Source organism: Herpailurus yagouaroundi, unplaced genomic scaffold (genome assembly GCF_014898765.1).
Source record: "Herpailurus yagouaroundi ecotype Mexico unplaced genomic scaffold, PumYag 141, whole genome shotgun sequence".
Classification (NCBI taxonomy): domain Eukaryota; kingdom Metazoa; phylum Chordata; class Mammalia; order Carnivora; family Felidae; genus Herpailurus; species Herpailurus yagouaroundi.
In genome coordinates, this window is record NW_024412396.1 from 20,578,707 (window position 1) to 20,605,654 (window position 26,948).

The 26,948-nt window shown below is 34.1% G+C and overlaps 1 long non-coding RNA gene across 1 annotated transcript in view; it reads left to right on the forward strand.

Annotated features, from left to right (window-relative positions):
- LOC121031280 (uncharacterized) overlaps window positions 1-25,316 on the forward strand; it is a 70,568-nt gene extending 45,252 nt beyond the window's left edge. Inside the window, exon 3 of the long non-coding RNA XR_005790646.1 lies at window positions 25,121-25,316. This is a non-coding gene — a long non-coding RNA (uncharacterized LOC121031280). The remainder of the gene's footprint in view (window positions 1-25,120) is intronic.
- The last annotated feature ends 1,632 nt before the right edge of the window (window positions 25,317-26,948 follow it).

The window sequence follows — 26,948 nt, forward strand, 5'->3', positions numbered from 1 at the left end:
CTACAAATACGCTAACATATTTAGAATATTTGTATATACATTTACAATTCAGAACTATAACATTGATTATGAAATTTCACATAGCATATAATACCTTTTATGAATTTAAATATTCATGAATCTTCATATTTCTACATGTGAGGAGGGACTATTGTCAATTTACACAAGGGGCAAATATGTCTATTATACTTACATATAATTTTCTTGGGAAGTGTTATTAAACACATAAATTGTGCAGTTATCCAGCCACAAGAGAGTGATCAGCACTAAGACTACCATATTTGTAAGAACAGTAAAACTACAAATATATGTAAATAAAACAAAATAGTAGGGGCGCCTGGGTGGCTCAGTCGGTTAAGCGGTCGACTTCGGCTCAGGTCATGATCTCACGGTCCGTGGGTTCGAGCCCCGTGTCGGGCTCTGTGCTGACAGCTCAGAGCCTGGAGCCTGTTTCGGATTCTGTGTCTCCCTCTCTCTGACCCTCCCCCATTCATGCTCTGTCTCAAAAATAAATAAATGTTAAAAAAAATTTTTTTTAAACAAAATAGTCTGTTTACCAGGCAGAACTCCTCTATATCTACCCTCTAATTCTCCCAACCTGAACACACACACACACACAACTGTACATACAGTTTGACACCTGAAAGAGGAGAATGGGGCATAAAAGCTAAGAGAAACCAATCTAAGGAATGCCAACCCCTCTCTAATAACGGCAGGTAGGAAGGAGAACAAGGCTGAAAGATCTCCCAAAAACAGAAACAAGAAATGAGATTAGAGAGCAAAAAGATGCCCCTGGTGAACACAAACCAGGTGGCCAGTCTGTAAGAGTTTCCTGACCAAGAATCACATATATCACTAGCATTTCACCACTGCTCTGATCTCCAACTCTGAAATGAGTGGCATGATTCTCCCCAAAAAATATTTGAATACATTGCTAAACTACATCAGACTAAACCCGCAACAAATCCAGACACTGCTCACAACCGAAGATGAGAATGATTTAGCCACACTCATGTTACCTGTAAGGAAAAAGAGTACTCTTTTCTCAAAGTGAATATTCTTTATTTCAGTCTCTGCTGTTATTTGATAAAATACCTCTGGGAAACAATAAAAAAATTAGATCACACACAAAACATACAAGTGTGATTCAGCAACAAAAAAGGAAATAGTCACCAGAAAAAATAAGTATCTCCCAAAGAGGCTATACCATTTTGCAGCGATGTGTGAGAGTTCCTATTGCTTCACGTCCTTTTAGCCACTCTAATAGATGTGTAGTGGTATCTCGTTTTAATTGTTTTAATTTGTTTAAATTTCCCTTTTCCTGATGGCATATGAAGTGGAACATCTTTTCATATGCTTATTTGTCAGCTCTTTTTCTTCTTTGGTGAAGTGCTTGTTAAGTTCTTTATAAATATTGTTTGTGTTTTCACATGTAAATGTTGTAAGCTAAGACATTAATATTTTTCCTTTAAGATATTAAATTTTAAATTGTAAATAATAATTTGAAATATGTTACCTTTTATTTTATTTTATTTTTAATGCTTATTTATTTTTGAGAGAGAGACAGAGTGTGAGCAGGGTAGGGGCAGAGAGGGAAACACAAAATCTGAAGTAGGTTCCAGGCTCTGGGCTGTTAGCACAGAGCCTGACATGGGGCTCAAACCCATGGACTGTGAGATCATGACCTGAGCCAAAGTCGAATGCTTAACCAACAGAGCCACCCAGGTGCCCCAAAATACATTATCTTTAAAATTGTACAAGGTTCTGGATATCTTAACTTGAATATGTTTTTAAATAGCATTTGTTGTTTGGAATACACACACACACACACACATAAATTTTCTCTCTCTTAACAATGTTAAAAGCCATAATCACTTAGCTAATTGCTCTTGCTGTTGTAAACATTCGTATTTGATTCATTGTTGTCATAGATTATTCACTTTAGTGTTTGGATTCAGAATTTATTGTAAAAATATTGTATATGTTGAAACTACCACCTTAAATACCAAGTCTATCAAATTACTTAGAAGTAAGTAGATATAAAATCATCAAACCAAAAACAACATCCTGTTTCAGAAAGAGCCATTGAGAAACATCTGTCTCTGCTAATATAATTAGGTAATCAGCTAAAAGGGGCCATGTGTTACTGAGTAACTCGTCTTGAGTATATTTGCATTAATTCTCTAATCACTTGTGAAATACTAGTTGCTATGAAGTGTGACATGGCATATAAGAACAAAATTGTTCTTAGGTTTTAAAAAATGATACATTTCTTTAGGTATGTCTTTCAAATGCATTTTTAAAAAAACTTTGTCAAGTCATGAAAATACTGGAATTTAGAGTTCCCTATTCTTATAAGAACATTCCCTTTCATAATTTCTAAAATTTTCAATCAAGGTCCCAAAGAGTAGCTTGCTTTGCTTTTGTTTTTTCCTTTTTTGTTCTATTTTTTTTTTCTTTTCTCATTAAAGACTTCCAAGTGAAGAGCATCAGCCATGACAATTATAATATGATATTTCATTCAGAAGTCAACTTTCTTTGAAAGACCCATATGCTACTGAGACAGTGTTTTTTTTAGTCGGCCAGACTGATACCTTGAACCTCTTCTATCATTCATGCCAAAATATTTATCTACATTATGACATTTCAGAGCCATTTGCCTGAATCTGCCACAAATCTTGTTTCCACACCTATGGTTTAGGACTAAGTTATTAATGAATTCTTACTTTAAAGGTTTCCTTATCATAGATATGTTGTTCTCTGTCGCTCAGCATATTCCAAATACCTTGAAAATTAAATGAGAATTTTTCAATAGGCTTTTTAAATGTTCTTCATTAATATTAATCGGAGTTTAAAATCTACCTAATTTTTCTATTCTATTCTTTAGTCAACAGGATATTTAAAAATTAATGTTTATGCACTTTTTTGAAAAGGTGGTTTTTTTTTTTTTTTTTTTTTTGGCGAGCGGCGGGGGCTTGGGGGGTGGGGAGAGAGAAAGGGAGAGAGCGAATCCCATGCAGACTCCACACTGTCTGAATGGAGCCTGACATGGGGCTCAATTTCACGAACCGCGTGATCATGACCTGAGCTGAAATCAAGAGTCTGATGCTTAATCAATTGAGCCACCCAGGTGTCCCTATGGACTTTAAAGAGCAAACATTAAAAATATATGATAAAATCAAAGACATATATATTCATAATCAATTCAGATTTCAACAAATTTTCACTTATTGGTAAATAAGTAGAATATGAGTAAGTTTGTAAAAGTATTAATATTGAAAACCCATTTGAAAGAGGTACTTTATATATACCATTTCAATAAAAACAGTAGGATACATATTATTTAAGCTTCATGTAAATTATCCATCATCACACTACATACTCTGGGTTGTAAATAAATTTAAAATTATTCAAATAATCCAAAATATATTCTCAGACTACAATTAAATTAAATTTTAAATCAATAATGAAAAGGCATTTGATATATCCCCACAAACATGTTGATACTGAAAAATCCAGTTCTGTATAATATATGGGTTAACAGAACAATCAAAAAGAAATTAAAAAGTATTTGAAACTGAATGAAAGTGAAAACATAGTATTTCTATATTTATGGAATACACATTTAACAATACACTTAGAATTTATAGCAGTAATGGTTATATTAGAAAAGAGGAAAGGTCTCAAATCAATGTCTTAAGTTTCCACCTTAAAAACAGGATATCAAATTAAATATAAGGAGCACCAGGGTGGTTCAGTTGGTGAAGAACTTGAGTTGATTTTGGCTTAGGTCATGATGTCATGGGTTTGTGGGATCAAGCTCCATGTCAGGCTCTGCACCAACACCATGAGGCCTGCCTGGGACTCTCCCTCTTCCTCTCTCTCTGCCCCTCCCTGCTTGCTCTCTCTCTCTCGCTCTCTCTCTCTTTCAAAATAAATAAACTTAAAATAATTAAATATAAAACAAGCAGAATCAATATATATATTTTTTTCTTTCTTTTTTTTTATTTTTTATTATTTTTTTTATTATTTATTTATTTTTTTATTTATATATGAAATTTATTGTCAAATTGGTTTCCATACAACACCCAGTGCTCATCCCAGAATCAATATATAATGTGTGGAAATCAATGAAATGGCAAATATATTGAAAATCAGTAATACCAAATGCTTGTTCACTGCTCTGATTAATAATATTAACAAACTCTTGCTAATTGTAACAGAAAGAGAAAAGAAACACACACACACACACAACTAACACTAAGAATGAGACCAGAATAGCAAAAATGTTTTATGAGAAGACCAAGATACTATTCAATTTCTGGATGACTTATAAAGCTACACACATTAAAACAATGTGGCACTGACATAAAGATAGAGATTTGGAATAATAGAACAGAATACAGAAATAGTTTGATTCTAAGATAGATAAATTTTTGACAAAGCTGCCAATACAAGTTAATGACAAAAAGATAATCCTTTCAGCAAATAGTCCTGTTACAACTGTATAGCCAGATGTCAAAAAACATGAACTTCAAACATTGCATTACAGTATTACACTAATACCAATGTTAAAATTGATCAGAGGATAGGATGTACGAGGTAAAACTTTCAAAATTTTATAAGAAAATCCAGGAGAAAATCTTAGTGAATTTGTATCTAGCAAAGTTCTCTTAAGTGGCCACAAACGATAAACTATAAAAGAATTTAAAAAAATTAATGTATTGCATTTCTACACACTGATAATGAACTATCAGAGAAATTAAGGAAATACTCCTATTTACAATTACATCAGAAAGAATAAAATACCTAAGAATAAATTTAAAGAGGTGAAAAACCTGTCCTCCAAAAACTGAAGACATTGATGAGAGAAACTGAAGAAGACACAAATAAATGGAAAGCATTTACATGCTCAAGGACTGAAAGAGTTAGTAGTGTTAAAATATCCATACTAAAGAAAGCCCTGAATAGCTAAAGCAATCTTTAGAAAAAAAGAACAAAGCTGAGTCATACACTCCAGGTTAAAACTACACTACAAAGCTATAGTAATCATAAAAACACACAAACAGATCAGTGGAACAGGACAGTCCAAAAATAAATCCACATATACATGGTCAATTAATTTACAACAGTGGAGCAAAAAATACACAATAAGGACAGTTTCCTCTTAAAGAGTGTCACATTCAATGGAATGAAACTGGACCTCTACCTTAACCATACACAAAAAATTAACTTAAAATGAATTAAACACTTGAACATAAGATCTGAAATCATAAAATTCCTAGGAGAAAACCTAGCTGGTAAGCTCCTTAACATTAGTCTTGGCGATGAATTATTTTTGGATTTGACAACAAAAGCAAAAGCAACAAAAGCAAAAATTAACAAATGGGACTACATCAAACTAAAAAGCTTCTGTGCAACAGTAACAACAAAAAACAAACAAAAATCAACAAAATGAAAAGGCAACCTACTAAACAGAAATATTTTCAAATCATATATCTAATAAATAGTTAATACCTAAACTATATTAAAAACATAACACAATAGCATAAAAACAATCTAATTAAAAAATTAGGGCATAGTATCTGAATAGATATTTTTCCAAAGAAGACATACAGATGGCCAACAGACATACCAAAAGATGCATCAACATCCAGGGAAATGCAACTCTAAACCACAATGAGATATCACCTCACAACTGTTATAGTGGTGATCATCAAAAAGATAACTTGAAAGTGTTGGTGAGGATATGAAGAGAACCTTTGTGTACTCCTGGTGGGTGTACTCCTGGTGGGAATGTAACTTGGTACAGCCGCCGTGGAAAACAGTATGGAGGTTCCAAAATAATTCAAAATAGAACAACCATATGATCCAACATTTCCACTTCTGGGTATTTATTTGAAGAAAATGAAAACACTAACTTGAAAAGATATATGCATTTTCATGTTCATTGCAATATTATTTATAATAGCCAAGATAAGAAGACAACCTAAATGTACATTGATGGATAAATAAATAAAGAAAGTATAGAGTACACACATGTGTACACACACCATGGAATATTATTTAGCCATAAAACTAGGGAAACCTTGCCATTTGTGACAATATGAATGTACATTCAGGACATTTTGCTACGTGAAGTCCGAGCAAGAAAAATACCATATTGTCTCATATATATATAGAATCTAAAACAAACAAAGGAAACCAAGCTTATAGAGAACTGATAGGTGGATGCCACAGGTAGAGGTTAAGGGACAAGTGACATGGGTGAGGGGAGTCAAAAGGTATAAACTTCTAGTTATAAAAGTTACAGGGATGTAATTAATGTACAATATGGTGACTATCATTAATAATACTGTATTGCATATTTAATAGTTGCTAAGAGTGGATCCTAAAAGTTCTCATCAGACACACTAAAAATAATTGTAACTATGTATTGAATGGTGACAGATGTTAACTAGATTTATTGTGGTGATTATTTCACAACATATACAGATATCAAATCATGTTATATACCTGAGACTAATATAATGTTATATATCCATCATACCACATTTGAAAAGTTACCACAGAAAATATAAAAAGAAAATGGACTATGTTCTTTGTGGTGTTCATATGTGTATTTCCTTCTGCTGAAACACTCAACTTTTGCTAACATAATTTGCATTATTTTATTTTAAGGTTCAGTATAACTTGCAGAGTGAAGTTTTTGCTTTCACCTAGGTTGAGACTTGTGCATCATTTAGACTCCCATCATATAATATAGTGCCATGCTTATAGTGCCATGAAGACTATGAGATCCATGAGGACAAGTACTGTGTCTACCTTATCCTATAATGAGTTCCTGGAACATAAAAGAATATGACAAAGTACATACAAACTAATAAACTTCTAACACCATACAGGTGAAGAAAATGAGGTCTTGAACTCTGATAAAGTCACAGTATAATTGGTTGAAGACCAGAGATATTAGTACTAATCTTCCGATTCTTAGTTCAGTGTGTGTGTGTTTTTTAACCTACATTATATTAGCTAAAGTTAACTATTAAAATTAATAAATTTCCAAATTTGAAATACTTACATTGTTTCTCCCTTACTTACCTAATAATCTAATGTTAATGTTGCAGATTGGATGACACTTCCTAGTTGTGATCCAGACTTCTTCCATTTTGGAACTTTGCATTTTTCACCACATGAGTACTAAGTTTATGTTGGAAGCTGTCTATGTTCCATCCAGCTGGACAGGAAAATGACCAAAACTATCCTCTGTGGGAGATTTCTATGGGCTAAACCTGGAAATAGTGCACATTACTTCTTTCCACATTTCATGCACCAGCATATAGTCACACAACCTTGCCTAATGCAAGAGAAACTGGGAAATAGAGTCTAGCTGTATGCTAATAAAAAGTAGACAATAACCAGTCTTTGCCAAATGCAGTACACTATAGTTAATATGTAGATTCTAGAATGTCACAATGTTTTAAAGTAGTACCCATTAAGTGTAAGGTTAGTAAGGTTAGTTATAACCCAATCTCTAATAGACTGGGTTTAACTTTGGCAGAATTTAAAACATATGACAGAATAACAGCATTTCTATATAATTTAAAGGCAATAAAATCGTAATCACCTCTTCTAAGTAAAATGTCCTCATCAGTATCTGAATTACATTTCTTGTTAGGTTAAAATTATTACAGTTATTCTGCTTCATAGTTTTACACTCTTGTTAAACATTAAAATGGTGAGAGCAATTCTTTTATTTGCTTAAAAGAATAAGTTATCATAAAGGTCATCGAGATCTATCTGCTTTAGAAGAAAACAAGGGAGATTTTACCCTGGATGTGAAAAAAGAAATTCATTTTACTTATCAACATTGAAATCAATTTTCCCTGCATTGAGGGATACACCATATGGGATTCAGGATTAAAATGTTACTGTAAATAATGTACAAGGAGCACAATGGTTTTAGATTGATTTGACTGAAATCCCATGTGCTACATACCAAAATAGAGAAAAAAAAATTAATGTACATTGTCGATGATGCAAGCATAAAAACTGGTGGTCATTTTGAAAGCAATCTCATTTTTAATGCTATTAATAGTTTTTTTCCTTTAAAGGTAACTTTTGCACAAAATTTAACAAGTGTATATTGTCATGTAAATTCACTCACTGAATGTGATTTGGTTTCTGTATTTTACTGCGTGTAGATAAATTTTTAGAAGAAAAACATTCAATTTAGGTTGATTTATTTGTAAAAGCAATTGAGACAGGACAGTTATTTGCATTCTTTCTCAGTTTCAGTTTGTGTCTGATGAAGAAAACCAATTCAGTTTCACTAGGCCTATGGTCCATGCTAATTTTCCAGGCTGTGCTTCTGCATATTTTGATAACCCTGACCAATACTATGTTGGTATCACTGTCAGTAATCAAGGAGATGTAAGGATAATGTTACACAAATTAAGTGTAATTTATATAATTATGTGATTTTATTTTTATTTGTCTGATAAACAATACCTACTATTTGATTATTTCATTATTATATATTATTTTTTTGAAAATTTTCAATCACCTCAAATTTAACAAATCAAATGTGGGGTAGTAGAGAATCCACACATTTGTTACTCAAATTAAAAATATCTCATCAAATTATTACAGGCCAATGGGAATGATCCATTCTCCAGGCCACCTCTTGTGACTAACGTCTGGTCACTGAGCCCCAAATCGACCTAACCTGTACAAGATCCACAGCTCCTGGGGCAAGCTGACTGGACACATTCACAGGACAGAGCGCTGGAGGTGTGGTAAAGTATGATAACACTAAAAAATGCAGGCTTTTATATATGCTTGTAATTTATATTTGATTTTTAAAATAAATAAGATCTGAAATTGTCCTATACATAAGGTGCTGAAAACTAAAAATAGTACAGTTGAATATGGTTAAAATTTGGTATAAGCATATATAATAATATGAGATCTATTTACAAATGATAAAAAAGAAAAACTTTAACGAAGTAGATATAGTATGTCAAGACATAAACAGACTGCTTAATTAGAGAAGATGAAGAGATAATATCCCAAGTAATGAACTGGGCCAACATTGTATATTGTCAAAACAAGAAAGTCATGAAAAATTTATAGCAAAATATGTATTTTGTATATGAAATCTCACCAGTGTGGATGTACATATATGTTCTCTGGTAACTAAAAATTTTGAGAACACATTTTTGATAGGCTATCAAAATACAAGAGATATTGTAAAAAGAATAATACAATAGGCATTTGGGCACCTGAGTGGCTTAATTGGTTGAACATCTGGCCCTTGATTTTGGCTCAGGTCGTGACCGATGGTTGTGAAAGGCTTTGCTCCACTCATGCACTCTCCTTCTCTCTCTAAAATAATAAAAAAAATCCAATAGGCACTTAATGTGTGCCACACCTTAGAATAAAGTAGCAAATTAATATTATACCCCAAAATAAATAAAAATTAAAATTAATTAAAAGAGATTATTTTCAAAACTTAGGTTAAACATTTAGTTATTTAAAAATTAGATTTTTTACAAGTTTACATATGAGAAGAGTAAAGTTTCATTAACACAGAGAATATTTTAATCTATATGCACCTTATAAAGTTCATTAAACAGTTGATTTTCAATATTTTAAATTTCTCACTGATTTTTCTCTAAAAGTATCTAGGCTCAGAATAAAAGTAGTATTCCTGGTGAAGTCATATAGATTGCAATGTTTCCATTGTATAGCACTACTTAATAAAATAATTATGTACAGTATGATATGATACTTGATTTTAGTTAGATTAAAACTTTAGCTCTTCCAAAGCAACTTTTAAGAAAACAAAAGGCAAGTCACAGGTTTATATAAAATATTTAAAGTAAACAGATCTATACATATCCAGAATATGTGTATATATATAATAACACAACTCAATAAGATAAGAATCCAATTAAAAATGGTCAAAATGTAAACAAACACTTTACAAAAGAAAATACATGGATAGTCAATTACACATAAAAATTGCTTAAACTCATTACTCCTTAGGGGAATGCTAATTAAAGCTGCACTGTGATAACACCACACACCTACAGGAATGTAACTAAAAAGCATTTAAAAAGGACAAATGGGAAAAACAGTAACACAGACAAAAATAATCTAAAGAAAGTATGAAGGAACTATCTTGTTAGTGAGTCTTGAAAATGGGGCAACTACTTTGGAAAGCTATTGACTGTTTTTATAAAGTTAAACACAGAGCTCTTATATGACCTAGATATTCTACTCCAAGATAAATGAAAACATATGTCCATACAAATTTTTTAAACAAAAATTTATACAGCCTTATTTACCAAAGACCAGAGGTGGGGAAAAAAAGAATAATCAGATGTCCATCAACAGGTGAATGTAAAAACAAAACTGTGTATTTATAGAATGAAATACTACTTAATAATAAAAAGAATTAACTTCTGATACATGAAACAATACAGATGATTATTAAAATTATTATGCTGGCAGAAGCCATGTGCTAAACAGTCATGTGTATTATTCCATTTATATAACATTAAATTACAAACTAACATACATATAGACAAAACACTACAGACGTTGCATGGGACTGGAAGTAGATGCAGGGATGGACAGCAAATCAGGGTAAAGGGAATGTTTTGTATCTTGATTGCGGTTGTTGTTTCATAGTAGATACATTTCTAGAAATGCCCACTTCTACACTTTCAATGGGTGAGGTTTATTATACCTCAATCCAGTCGTTTTAAAAAGTCCAGTGGTGGCTGATAAGATCCTTAACAAAGTGATCAGTATAGATATGGAGGAAAATACATAGAATTTTTTGATTCTTTCTCTGAGTTATGGAGTTAGGGCTATGGTCCTAGCCCCTAGGGTTGAGTCTATTCTGGTTTATAAAAGTATCCTAACATGGTATTTCATAATATCCTTTTTTTATAATTCTATCCAATTTATCGTTTTAGACAGGGAATTATGTGGTCACGATACTCATAATGCAAAATGACCAGTTAGTGATTGGGCTGAATTTTACCTCAAGTATTTTTCTCTTAAATTTGTCAAACTGTCCTAGACTTTGATATCTGGTTATTTTTATTAGTTATTTACACTATTCCTCCCTAAATTATATGGACCTGCTTTCTATTTTTGTGATTTTGAATGTACTGAAAAAAACACTGCTTCCTTCTTAATGTAAATAATCTATAATTGAGGATATATGCTACTATTTTTATTTCAACTTTTTTAATGTTTATTTTTGAGAGAGAGGCAGAGAGCAGGGAAGAGGCAGAGAGACAGGCAGACACAGAATCCGAAGCAGGCTCCAGGATCTGAGCTGTCAGCACAGAGCCCGACACAGGGCTCAAACTCACTAACTATGAGATCATTACCTCAGCTGAAGTCGGACACTTAACTGACTGAGCCAGCCAGGCATCCCTCAACTTTTGGACTATATGTTCTAAAAGTTTTAAAGATTTTTTATTTGTAATGGACAATAATTATTACACTGATAATTATAAGTACCATGATTTAACCATGTTTTGCTCATCTATTACATGACAAGCACTCTTTGGGCCTCTAAAAACCATTAAAGATTAAGATATGCATCTCACCTTTGAGGACTCCCTGTCGACTGATAAAGATATATATCACCGCCTTTCAGCAACTCTTTCTTGCCATGGATTACAGCACAATTATTCTATATACTCTTAAGAAGGAAAATAAATGCTGCCAATTAAAATTGATCTAATTCTCTGGTATCACATAAATTATAACACACATCCAAACTTCAGAGGTATTATAATGTAGAAAAATATGCATTTAGAATGTTTGAAATATGATACTAGCATCAATGTGATAAATGCTGTATCAAACTGTACATAGAGAACAAAGAGAATTGAAGTAGACAAGGATGATTTTTCTTGGGAGAATGGGTATTTAAGCTATGTCATAAATGATAATATTAAAGATATGTCATTAGGATAGGGGGAGACTTTATGGCAGCACATTTAAGTAAAGAAAATACTATCACTCTTCTGTGTTAACTTCTATAATCCTATAGTGACTCACTAGTAAAACGATTACCATAATCGTGATTTGCCCTCATGTAGTTGATGCTATTGAGTGCTACTCTCTATTTGTTGTTATTTTAATAGTTCTAACTTTTATCCCTTAACACCATCATTTTTAAAAATTATTTGAATGGCCTAATTTTTCTGTTATCTATTTTGTAACAGTTTGCACACAACCATGGGCTCTTAGCTACCAAAATCAATCTCTCAGACTTTTCTTTCTGTTGTGTCATATTGAAATATTTCTCTATCAAATTCCATGTGGAAATACCATAATTTTATTCTTATGCCAGAGATCCTTCGAGAAATTTCAGGCATTTTATTTCTATAATGTACAGCCATTTTACTCAAGAAGTATTAGACCAAATGTATGTTAGACACTTGATTCCCACAAACTCCTCCATTCTCTGTGCCTCAGTTGGATATTTTCTGCTATAGTTTGATGTGGAATTCCAGCATATTAGTTTTACTTGTGAGATAAGTATTTTATGTACTTTTTTTTAAATTTACATGATAATTCTTTTTTCTTTTTTATTATTTTTTAAAAATTTAAATCAAGTTATTTAACATATAGCATAATAATGATTTCAGGAATAGAATTTAGTGATTCATCACTTACATATAACACCCAGTGATCATCTCAACAAGTGTCCTCCTTAATGCCCCTTGCCAATTTATCCCACCCCCCTACCCACAACTCCTCCAGCAACGTTAAGTTTATCTGTATTTAAAACTCTCTTATGGTTTAACTCCCTCTATGTTTTTATATTATTTGCTTCCCTTCCCTTATGTTAATCTGTTTTGTATCTTAAATTCCACATATGAGTGAAGTTATATGATATTTGTCTTTCTCTGACTGACTTATTTCACTTATACTCTGGTTCCATCCATGTTGTTTCAAATGGCAATATTTCATTCTTTTTGATCACTGAGTAATATTCCATTGTACATATATACCACATATTCTTTATCCATTCATCCATTGATGGACATTTGGACTCTTTACATACATAGGCTGTTGTCAATAGTGCTGCTATAAACATTGGGGTGTATGTGCCCCTACAAAACAGCACTCCTGTATCCTTTGTATAAATACCTAGTAGTTCAATTGCTGGGTCATAGCGTAGTTCCGTGTTTAATTTTTTGAGGAACCTCCCTACTGTTTTCCAGAGTCACTATGCCAGTTTGCATTTCCACCAGCAATGCAAAAGGGTTCCTCTTTCTCCACATCTTTGCCAACATCTGTGTTGTCTGAGTTGTTAATTTTAGCCATTCTGAGATGTGTGAGGTGGTATTTCATTGTGGTTTTGATTTGTATTTCCCTGATGATGAGTGGTATTAACCATTATTTAATGTGTCTGTTAGCCATCTGGATGTCTTCTTTGGACTAGCTGCTGTTGAAAAAAGCATAGAATCCCTTTCTGCAGAGATAAAAGAAGTAAAATCTAGTCTGGATGAAATTACAAATGCTATAACCAAGATGCGATGTCTAATGGATGCCATGATGGCAAGGATGGACAAAGCAGAGCAGTAAATCAGTGATATAGAAGACAAAATTATGGATAATAATGAAACAGAAAAAAAGAGGTAAACAAAGGCAAAAAAGCATGATAGAGGACTTAGAGAACTCGGTGACTTACTAAAAAGGAATAACTTCCAAATAATAGAGGTCCCTCAAGATGAAGAGATAGAAAAAGGGGCAGAAGGTTTATGTGAGCAAATTATAGAGGAAAACTTTCCTAATCTAGGGAAAGACACAGACATCAAAATCCAAAAAGCACAGAGAACTCCCATTAGATTCAACAAAAACCAGCCATCACCAAGGCATATCATAGTCAAATTGACAAAATACACAGAAAACAAAAGAATTATGAAAGCAGCAAGGGAAAAAAATGTCCTTAACCTAAAGGGAAGACAGGGCAGGGTCACAGCAGACCTATCCACAGAAACTTGGAAGGCCAGAAAAGAGTGGCAGGATATATTTAATGTGCTGAATCAGAAAAAAACATATGCAGCCAAGAATTCTTTATCCAGCAAAGCTTCCTTCAAAGTAGAAGGAGGGATAAAGAGTTTCCCAAACAAAAACTGAAAGAGTTCTCATGACCATTACACCAACCCTGCAAAAACTTTTAAGAGGGACTCTCTTCTATGATGGGAGAAAAGATGAAACAAAACAAATAAGACCAAAGGCAACAAAGATTAGAAAGGACCAGAGAATATCACTAGTAACTCCAACTCTACAGGCAACACAATGCCACTAAATTCATATCTTTCAGTACTCACTATATTTTTTTTTATTTTATTTTTTTAACGTTTATTTATTTTTTTGGGACAGAGAGAGACAGAGCATGAACGGGGGAGGGGCAGAGAGAGAGGGAGACACAGAATCGGAAACAGGCTCCAGGCTCCGAGCCATCAGCCCAGAGCCCGACGCGGGGCTCGAACTCACGGACGGCGTGATCGTGACCTGGCTGAAGTCGGACGCTTAACCGACTGCGCCACCCAGGCGCCCCTCTTTCAGTACTCACTATAAATGCCAATGGATGAAACGCTCCAATAAAAAAATCATGTGTCAGACTGGGTACAAAAACAAGACCCATCCATATGCTGCTCACAGAGACCCATTTTAGACCTAACAACACCTGCAGATTGAAAGTTAAGGGATGTGAACTATCTATTATGTTAATGGTCATCAAAAGAAAGCTGGAGTAGCCATATTTACATCAGACAAACTAGATCTTAAAATAAAGACTGTAACAAGAGATGAAGAAGGGCATTATATCATAATTAAGGGCTCTATCCACCAAGAAGATCTAATAATTATAAATATTTATGCCCCAGTTTGGACATACAAATATATAAATCTATCACAAAAATTATGTACTTTTATAACCCACAGATTCAAGATCAATATCGAATTTCTTTTGGTCATCTCTATCTTTTCATTTATACTTTATCAAAGGCTGTCAGCTTATTTTTTTTAATATCACATTTTCAAAATATATGACCTAGGGGTGCCTGGGTGGCCCAGTCGGTTAAGTGTCCAATTTCGGCTCAGGTCATGATCTCACGGTTGGTGAGTTCGAGCCTCGTGTTGGGCTCTGTGCTGACAGCTCGGAGCCTGGAGCCTGCTTCGGATTCTGCGTCTCCCCTTCCCCAACTTGTGCTCTGTCTCTCAAAAATAAATAAATGTAAAAAAAAATTAAAATAATGTATGACCTAACTTTTAAAATTACTTTCCCAAAAATATTTTATTTATTGAAATTTATTAAGAACTGCTAATTGTGAATAATAATCGATAATGGATAAACTGACAGGATATAATGGTCTATTACTTTTCTTTCTTATTTCCCTATTTTAATACTACTGCAGAAGAAACATGTAAAAATGTGTATTATCCCTATGCTTCTGAAGACATTCTCTGTGAACTTAAAAAGGTACGAATAGGGGCACCTGGGTGGCGCAGTCGGTTAAGCGTCCGACTTCAGCCAGGTCACGATCTTGCGGTCTGTGAGTTCGAGCCCCGCGTCAGGCTCTGGGCTGATGGCTGGGAGCCTGGAGCCTGTTTCCGATTCTGTGTCTCCCTCTCTCTCTGCCCCTCCCCCGTTCATGCTCTGTCTCTCTCTGTCCCAAAAATAAATAAACGTTGAAAAAGGTACGAATAAATACATAAACCATGTTTGAAGAGACATTTTTAAATCATTATCACACACCAACAATATGCAAAGTTATTTCATTGAAAAGCTCCTTCAAAAACTTTAATAGGGATATTTTTCTAATTCTCATGGAGAAGATAATGAGTAATTTTCATGTTAATGCTATGACCCTGATAGAGGGCAATTATCTCTGAAAACCAATCAAATATTCATTAGAGCTGAATAAATTTGTTATTTAACTTAACTGCCTTTTTAGAAACTCAAATGCCAATTTTAAAATGATCTTAGAGTATTTGACCACATCAGCTGGCCCATGTTTTAAGGTCTCCTGTATCTAGATCCACTACTGTATCATTTTAAACACTGTTATTCTTAACTTACTTCTAGATCAAATTTACATAAAATGATTATACTCAATATGATGTATGAGAGCATAAAAATTCAGAATGCAACTATAGTAATAGCAGTGAAGTGAAATTTGATGCACTCCCTCCTAGCTGGTCATGTGCCAAGAAAGATGACATTTAAACAACTTCTAATAAAGTCAGCTGAAATAGGTTCTCAGATAGGCTGATTCCACCTTGTGGTAGCTGGTAAAAGAGAGGAATAAACTGAACCCACATACATTATATGCTGGTAGCCACATAATCATGCCTCCAGAGAATCACAGAAAGGAGAAATGCTATCATATTCTTCCTTCTGAGTGCATTTATATTTCATATAGTTCATTTATATTTCAGCTTTTCTTCATAAAGAATATCAAGTAAAGAATTTATTCTTAGAAGTAAACTGTTTGAATTCCCAAGTCCCATTTTCCATTGAAAATTAAAAAAGTGGCTGCTATATAGTCATACACTGTTGGCAAATGGTTTGTTTTTTTTTTCTCAATTTTATTTCTTTAAATTATGTGAACCCATCATCCAAAAGTCAAACATTGCTTATATTTTGCATCCACTTATGTTCTCCTCCATTTGCCCTTCTTCCCACCCTCTAACACACAGATAAACACCAGTCTGAATTGTGCACTTATTACTTCTTTTGAAAAATATTACTACACATATCTTTAAATAACATGTTATTCATATGTGCTTTTTAATTACAAATTCTGTATAAAAGGTGTCACTGTAGTATTTAAGAAGTTTATATTTAAAAAATATAAATTTTATTATGTGTATTTTAAATTTCCTTAAAATTGTGTGGTAATTATAAATAGCATTATATTTATTTAAAATCAAGGTTTAGGGGCACTTGAGTGGTTCAGTTGGTTAAGCGTCCAACTCTTGATTTTGGTTCAAGTTGTGATCTCATGGTTGTGAGATCGAGCCCTGTGTTGGGCTCCATGCTGAGTGTGGAGACTGTTTGGGATGCTCTCTCTGCCCCTTACCTGCTCACTCACTCTCTCTCCCTTATCTCTGTTTTAATAAAAATAAATAAAATGAAGTTGAAAAAAGTTTACTGATACAGGGAAATATGATTAATTTTATGACTTTTTAGCCAATTATCAGTTTTTCAAATTTTTAAATGTTTTATTGTTGTCCTGGCAACCACCATCCTACTTTCTCTATGAATGTGACTATTCTGGGTACCTCATATAAATGGAAGTATACAGAATTTGTCTTTCTGAAATGGATTTTTTTCATATAGCATAATGTCCTCAAGGTTCATTCATGTGGTAGCATGCTTCAGAACTTCCCCTTGAAGGCTGAATAATATTCAATTGTATGTATATACCACATTTGGCTTACCCATTCATCTATCAATGGGTACTTAGATTGCTTTCACTTTTTGGCTACTATGAATAATGTTGTTATGAACGTGACTGTACAAATATCTCTTCAAGACACTGCTTACAATTCTTTAGAGTACATACTCAGAAGTAGAATTCCTGCCTCATATGGTAATTCTATTTTTTTTGAAGTTTATTTATTTTTGAGATCGGGAGAAGGACACAGAGAGAGGGAGAGGCTGTCAGCAGAGAGCCTGACATGGGGCTTGATCAGGAACTGTAAAATCATGACTTGAGCCAAAGTCAACAGTTGTGCAATTAACCCATGAAGCCACCCAAGCACCCCTGGTGATTCTATTTTTAATATTTTAAGAAACTGCCATATTGTTTTCCATAGCAGCTATACTATATTATAATCCCACCAACAGTACACAAAATTCCAATTTTGCCATGTCCTTGCCAGTAAATGTCACTGTTTATTTTTTTTAAGTAGCAGCCATACAGATATGAGGTAGTATGTCATTGTGGCTTTAACATTTCCCTAATGAATAATGATATTGGGCACCTTTCAAATGCTTGTCAGCCATTTGTATATTGTTCTTGGAGAAATATTTATTCGGCTTGGTCCATTTCTTAGATTGTCTGTTTTCTTTGAGAGTTGTAGGACCTATTTATATATTCCTATATATTCCTATTCCTATTTATATATTAATTCCTAATCATACATAGTTTGTAAGTATTGTCTCCCAATTCATAGGTTGCCTTTTTACTCTTTTGATTTGCCAACCAGCCTTGTAAATTTACTTAAAAAGTCAATATTTGCTCTCTAACTTTGTTTTAAATTTTAGCACTCTGGGTATGCACATATATATTCACAGTGTTGTTTTTCACATTCAATATGTTACATATTTTCGTTTGATATTGTGTCAAATTGTGTTACTTAATTCCTCTGAATAACAGAAGTATTGATAAAAAAATATTGATAACAGGAAATATTTTGCTGATTGTAAAGAAGTATTTCAAATATTTTCCTTAGAATAATTATTTGCCATAATTTTAAATACTTTAGAACAATTTAAGATTTGTAGAAAAGTCACAAATGTAGTACAGGATATCCTATATACACTGCATTTGCTTTCCCTTACAAATATTATTTTGCATTACTGTGATAAATTTATTAGAATTAATGAACCAAAGTAAATATACTGTTATATCTAAAGTTCATCCTTTATTTATTTGTTTGTTTGTTTGTTTAGAGACTTAGGTTTTAGCTATTAACCTTTTCTTCTGCTCCAGGCACCAATCCAGGACACCAGAGTACATTTAGTTGTTCTACTTCCTTGGACTTCTCTCATTTGTATTAGTTTCTTAGTCTTTCCTTGTTTCTGCTGTATGTTTTGAGGAATTCTGGTGAACTATGTTGAAATATAAGCAAAGGCATATTAACAGTTTTAAGAGTTGATTTGAGCAAAATTAGATTAGAATCAGGTAGTGCCAAACCAGAACTTGTTTGCAGCACTCCACTGACAAGAGCCAGGGGAAAATATACAAAGCTTTCTCTACTTATGATGGGGTTATGTCCTTATTGATAAACCTATGGTAAACTGAAAATATTCTAAGTCAAAAATGTAACTAATAGACCTATTCTACCAAACATCATTGCTTACTTAGCCATGCCTACTTGAAACATGCCCACAACTCTTAGATTAGCCTATAAATGGGCAAAATCATATAACATAATGCTTGTTTTATAATAAAGCACTAGATATCTCATGTAATTTATTGAATGCAATACTGAAAGTGAAAGAATGGTTGTACGGGTACAGGATGGTTATAAGTGCATCACTTGTTTCCTGTCATGATTGTGTATCTGACTGGGAGCTGTGGGTCACTGCTGCAGACTAGCATCAGAAAAGAATATCCTCTGGCATATTATTAGCCCGGGAAAGAAATAAAAAAAATCAAAGTAGTTTCTACTTAATGCATATTGCTTTCACACCACTGTAAAATAAAAACAAACAAACAAACAAAAAATCCTAGGTTGAACCATTATAAATCAAGGACTATCTATATAGTTAAATTGCAGAAACAAAGAAAGTTGATTGATTGACTCTAGCTTAAAACATAGTTGTTTGTTTGTGATGGCTGTCCTTAGCATTTGCCTTATTTGGGAAAGCCTAGTTGACTCTGATTGGTTGTCCTCAGGTTTTGGTTTCTTAACCTTGAGGAATTTACAAACTTGGGTTTTGGTTTGCCTACACGGGCCATCAGAGCATTGAAGCCACTTCCATTTAATGACTCCTTGTTTAATTAATTTAACAGGTGTTATGTAGAATGTCCCTCTGTTGGGAATTGTCTGATGTTTTCCTCATATTTAGACTGGAGTTACTGGTTTTTGAGAGGAAGACCACATAAGTAAGTTGTCATTTTTTGTCACATCATATTAAGGATCATACCAGCAGCTACACTGATTCCTTTGATACTGACTGGTTACCTGGTTGAACTGGTACTGGTGAGGTTTCCCTACTGTCCTTTTGAAAGCAAGTCACTTAGTACAACCCACACTTCATTAGTGAGGAGTTATGATTTATCTCCTTAAGGATTAAGTGTCTACATAAATTATTTGGAATACAGATACATGGAAAATTTATCTTTTCTCCCCCATTTATTTCTTATTCAATCACTTATTTGCATTAGAATGGACTCATGGATGGATATATATATATATATATATATATATATATATATTAATGTTTGTTTATTTTTGAGACAGAGAGAGACAGAGCATGAACGAGGGTCAGAGGGTCAGAGAGAGAGAGGAAGACACAGAGTCTGAAGCAGGCTCCAGGCTCTGAGCTGTCAGCACAGAGCCTGATGCGGGGCTCGAATTCACAGACCGTGAGATCATGACCTGAGCCAAAGTTGGAAGCTCAACTGACTGAGCCACCCAGGTGCCCCTATTTTATATTTTCAATCATAATCCAGTGCTAATGTATTTATTTTGTCCCTTAAATTGTTACAGTTTTGGCCATCAGAAGCTTTTTCATTTGGTGTCTATGTCCCTTTGACATACCACTGTCATGGTGTGCGTGCATACATACATGCGTGTGAATGAGTATGTGTGCTAAGCTCTGTATCATCCTCTGGAACTAGAACCTGCTCCAGGCTCATCTTGTGCAGTTCCTCCTCCAGTCTTTGAATCAGAAGCCCTTATTTCTTCCTTTAGTGAATGGTATTAGAAACCATGATTGAAATGCTAAGTGTAATTATTGCTACTCAGTTTCTTTGCATCTAGGCCCTTTCAGTTTTCAGGGCAACAAAATACATGTATGTTGCTAATCTATGTATATTTGTATATCTATACATATTTCTGTATCTAACTGTATACGTGTCTGTATACTGATTTCTTCCAATTCTCATCCATTACCCCATGGATCATTATAATCTCATCCCCATAATTATGTGTAAATTGCCCATTCCAAAGGTAAAAAACCTGATTTTCACCTTCTGCTATCCATTTACTTAATTGTTCAATTCCTATACACATGGATGGCACCGTCACAACTATTAACATGTATCTCTGTGGGAACATTTTTTTAGCTAGATTACACTATGTACAATTTCTTTTACCTTCAGTTTGAAAGATTCCATTCATTTACATGGTTATTTGGTTCAGCACATTTTCCTCCACCCACTTTTTGAGTGTTATGGTCTTGTGTCCTCCCAAATTCATATATTGAAATCTTAACCCCAAGCATGATAGTATTGGCAAGTGGGGCCTGTAGAAGGTGATTAGATGATGAGGAAGAAGCCCTCATGAGTGGGATTAATGCCCTTACAAAAGCGATCCCATAGAACTCCCTGGCCCCTTCTACTATGTGAAGGTACATAAAGTCTGCAATCCAGAAGAGCTCCCTCCCTCCATCCTGCTACCTGATCTCAGACTTCTAGTCTCTGAAACTATCAGAAAAATATTTCTGCTGTATATAAGCAATCCAGTCAGTGGTGTTTTCTTACAAAGCCCAAATGGACTAAGGCAGTGACACTGTTAAAGGTAGTTGAAATACCGTCAGCTTCTTTTGTCATCTTCTGCTTTCTATTCTAGGAATCCCCAACCTCCTAAGAAATGTTTTTAAATATTTTTATACATTAAATTTCAATGTGTTTGAGAAAGGCATAATGTCAGCCAGCTGCAATTACACATCCTAGAGAATACTTTATCCTGTCTGAAAATTCTCTGAGCTCTCTCTGTTCAACTCTTCTCCCCCTATACCTTTGACATGCTAATTTTTTTATTGTATCTATAGTTTTGCTTCTTCCAGAATGCTATATAATTGCAATCATATAGTGGATACTCTTTTTTTACATTTTTTAACTTTTTATTTTATTTTTAAGAGAGAAGGACTGAGCACGAGCAGGGGAGGGGCAGGGAGAGAGGGAGACACAGAGTCTGCAGCAGGCTCCAGGCTCTGAGCTGTCAGCACAGAGCCCGATGTGGGGCTCGAACTCATGAACTGCGAGATCATGGCCTGAGCCAAAGTCGGACGCTCAACTGACTGAGCCACCCAGGCACCCCAGTGGATATTCTTTCACGTTGACTTCTTTCATTTAGTGATATACGCTGAACATTCATCCATGTCTATGATGGATTGATCACTCATTTGTTTATTGCTGAATAAATTCCATTGTATAGATGCCACACAATTTTTTTTTTAAATCCATCTTATTAGAGCATATAGGTTGCTTTAATATTTTGGCAATTAATAATAAGACTGCTATAAACATTTATGTGCACTTTTTGTGTGTGGATGTGGGCATAGTTTTTCTTTTTTTTTTAAATTTTTTTTTCAACGTTTATTTATTTTTGGGACAGGGAGAGACAGAGCATGAACGGGGGAGGGTCAGAGAGAGAGGGAGACAGAGAATCGGAAACAGGCTCCAGGCTCTGAGCCATCAGCCCAGAGCCTGATGCGGGGCTCGAACTCACGGACCGCAAGATCGTGACCTGGCTGAAGTCGGACGCTTAACCGACTGCGCCACCCAGGCGCCCCATAGTTTTTCAAATCAGTTTGATAAATACCTAAGAGTGTAATTACTGGATGATAAAGTAAAACTACATTTAGCTTTGTAAGAAACTATCTTCCAAAGTGACTATACAATTTTGCATTTCTACAAGCAATGAGAGTTTCTGTTGCTCCACATATTCAAGGGTTTTTATTTTTGTTTTGTTTTGTTTTGTTTTTTTTTGCATTTTGATCAGTGTAATAGGTATTTACCAGTACCTCAGTGTTTTAATTTGCAATTCTTTAATGATATTTGAAGTAGATAATCTTTGCTTCTTTGACATTTGTATATCTTCCTTGCTGTCTGTTCAGACTGTCTTTTTTTAACTGATTTTTCTTGCTTAGTTTATGAATCAATCCTTTCTATATTTGGATATCAAGACTGCTAGCATATAAATATATGCTTTTCAATTATTTTCTCCCAGTCTGTGGCTTGTATGTATTTTCTTAACAGTGGCTTTGGGAATGCAGAAGCTTTTAATATTAATATAGTTTTACATATATATTTTCTTTCATGGATTTTACTTTTGATGTCACATTTTAAAACTCATCACCAGGGTGCCTGGGTGGCTCAGTCTGTTAAGCGTCGGACTTCGACTCAGATGTCGATATTGCAGTTTGTGGGTTTGAGACCTGTGTTGGGCTCTATGCTGATAGCTCAGAGCTTGGAGCTTGCTCTTTCTCTGTCCCTTTCCTGTTCTCATACTCGTTCTCTCTCAAAAATAAACATTAAAAAAATTCCTTATAAAAAATACTCATCACCAAACTCAATATCAACTAGATTTTCTTCTAAGTTTTCTACTAGACGTTTTATAGTTTCACATTTGTCATTTAGATCTCTGTTCCATTTTGAGTCAACTTTTGTGCAAATGTCTAGGGTGTTACATATTTTGTAGATATTGTGGCACAATGTTAATTTCTGTATCTTTACTAAGAATGTTAAAACTAAACCTCATCATTCTTACGCTTTATCTACCACTTGTTTTCATCTTGGATGTGGATATTTGTGAATGATTTTTACTGCTATATTCATGCATATATTTAGCTTTTAGTTTTCCATTTTATTACTATATTTTTTATTAGTTTTCAGACCATGAATATTCTTGCCTTATATAATTCATTGGGATAATATCCATCTTTTACTCAATTAATAGATTTTATATAAGCATTATTCTGTGGCTACTTCTATATTGTGGGCAGATTTTTGCCCATTGATTTAATTTCTCTGATCATTAGAGGCCTTTTCAGTATTATATTATGAATTATGTGTTTGCTTCAAAGAATCAGTAAATAATTCAGATGCCACTTTATATTGCAAGTTGAAGACAAGAACCTAGGTTGTCTTAATTTCACAGGAGTATATAAAATGGGTACTAGTCCATATAATTTCAGCCTATACTGCCAGTGGCATGATTTCAAATGGAATGGGAAAGTTTCTGTCCTTAGCTTGTAGAGAAAAAAAGTATACCCAGTATAGTAAATGGTTATCATAATGGCTCCACTGAACCACATCTTCTGTCCACATGTATGCGCAGTATAACAGTCGTGGGCCCCCTTTTGAAGAAATAATTATTCATATTCTTGAATCTGTACTAGTTGAGACTTGTACGGGCCAATATGATATAGAAGAAGAGATGTAGGAATCCAGGAATCTAGGACACACGAGACGTTACTTCCTGTGCTCTCGTACTCCTGAAAACTTGAGAACATTATGTGTGAAGTTCAGTCTAACTTTAGAAGATGAGAGGTCCTGTGGCAGGGAATTGAAGCAACCAGCAGGAGGCACCTGGGCCTTCCTATTCAGCCTATCCATAATGTGAATATAGTCACGTGAGTGAGTTTTCAGCGCTGTAACAATGCTGTCCACTACACTTTGCTCTTATCCATCATCATCTAATAAATCCACAAATGTAGCCACTTTTCTATATTTTCCATAGCTTCTTCCATCACCATAGATGTTACTTTAGCGTTTTCCAGAATGCCCTCACATAGAGATCAAAAAATATCTTCTTTTTGAATACGCCATATTGTTCATTCAGTAATACTGAACTCATAGCCAAAGCAGTATAACTCATGCCCAAAGGAAGCTCATCTAACACAAATATTTTCTCCATAAGGCCAATCATAGCTTTCTTGTGTCCAAAAATGTTACACAGAACTTCATCACTACGGTTGGTTGCCATTTCAAAAAGTTAAATCACCAAAAGGTACAAATGTGTGATAAAGTGACACCAAATAGACACTGGAAATGACACTTCTTGTCAATATGAGAGCTGAAACAAGAAGGTAGAGTGCAGCCATGTGCATTTCTGGGTACTCACATTTTTCAGTTCTGAGCGTGTGTACTAGTGACTACAACAGTGTCTCAAGGATTGCTTTGAGGCTTACCAATAAATTATAGCAAGTAGTCACTTCTCAAATATGGAATCCATGAATAATGAGGATTGACTGTATATGAATTATATATGTACATCTGTATATAAAAATGTCATTTAGCAAAGAAGCAAACAATTAAAGTTGCTGGCTATGAAAATTCCCACGTAAAGTCACATAAGGTGATGACACTTGGCCATCTTGTTTCAGACTCCTGCAGATGACCAGAGAATAGAGATGACAGGCAGCAGTGAAATGTGGCACAAAAATCTCTGTCTCTGGGACCATTCGAAGAGTTCTGAATCACAACTTCGGCACCTGTTAGTGGAGTAGTCTCAGGAAAGTCACTTAACATTTCTGAACCTTGCTTTCTCTTTATAAAATAAAGAAAATAGAATCTATTAGGAAGAGTTGTTTTTAGGGTCTAAGATTATATTTCCCCCCTAGGAATAGTGGTTCAGCATTCCTAAATTTTATGTTCATGGAGACTTTATAGAATAAAACTACTATAAATAATGAAAACTAACTATATCTGTGTGTGTTTGTGTCTTTGTGTTTGTATGCCACATTGACAAGATATTTTACAGCCACACAATGGAACACTGTTCAGCTGCAAAAAAGGTACAGATTAAATGCTCATTACCTATAGACACATGCTCAAAAACATTTTGCTAAGTGAAAGAAACCAGACATAAGAAACTATATATTCTATTATCACATTTACATAAAATACCCAGAAAAGGCAAATTTTTTGAGATTAAAAGTAGATTAATGATGGCATGGAGCTGGGGGGCACGAGTGGGGATTAGCTGTAAATTGGCATGAGAAAATTTATTGCAGAGAAGGAAATGCTCTAAAAGTGATTTGTGATGATGGTTATACCACTCAAAGTTATTAAAAACTATCATATAAGTGTACACTTGAAATGTTTGAAGTTTATGATGATACCTGTTATATATCAAAACTGTTATAATAAGGATGACTCATTTTTTAACTATTTTATTCTTGGGGTAGACCTAGCCTGTAATCACCTCCTTGAGTCCACAAACTGTTTTTCTTAGTTTTTGAAACTGTATTTATTGATTGCTATGCTATACATCTCTCATCCTACCTGACTTTCTACATCACTATTTCTTCCCATTACTAGCACATTTGATGCCAAGGGCACTGTAGTGCTTTAAAGTCCAACACAGACCTAACAATTTGATGCTGTCTGTTATCATCTTATTCATGTATCAGTTCACTCAACAATCATTTCCTGCTGTGTTCCAGCACAGTACTAATCACTGGATATGGAATGTTAACTAAAGCCAGCATAGAACCTATCCTCTTGGAATTTATTGTGGAAAAGCCTTTTCATTCTGGATTAGGCTAGAATGGTTCATTGCTCAAGAAATTGGAATAATATATCTAATTCCTTTCTAGCCCACACATACACTCTAACAAAATTGAGTTTTCACTCCACTTACATAATCATTTTGAGATGAAATGGACTGAAAAGAAAATGATAGTGATACCATGAATTTCTCATTCAGTGATCTTCCACCACTGGACCTAAGTAGAACTTTCTGCGTTTTCTGCTTTCTTTATGTTAGTAAAGCTGGCAGAGGTTGTGATAGGACTATTATTTGGCTTTTGGACCTCAAATGATAACATGATTCTGTTTCTTAAAGTGGCCTTTTCAAGGTTATATTTGGACTCAAAGCATCATCTGGAGAGGTAAACAGGTTGCTGCTTTAGCTCCTTGCTTACTAAGATTCAGTCTTTGATAGTGCTTTCCATAGAGACACACATATAAAAATTCTTTCATTCATCACAAGATGATTTTTATCTCATCCATCCTAAGACTGTTGACAGTTTTGCTGATACTGCCTAGGTTATAAACACAGATTACTGGATACACAAATCAATTTCTTGCTCTGAAAATTATAAATTTAGTCCATTATATTGCTTAAAATGCTACAAAAACAGAATCAATGATTGTGATATCCTTCTCATTTCCTTGGAAATATTTGTAGATCTACAGATCAAGATACAG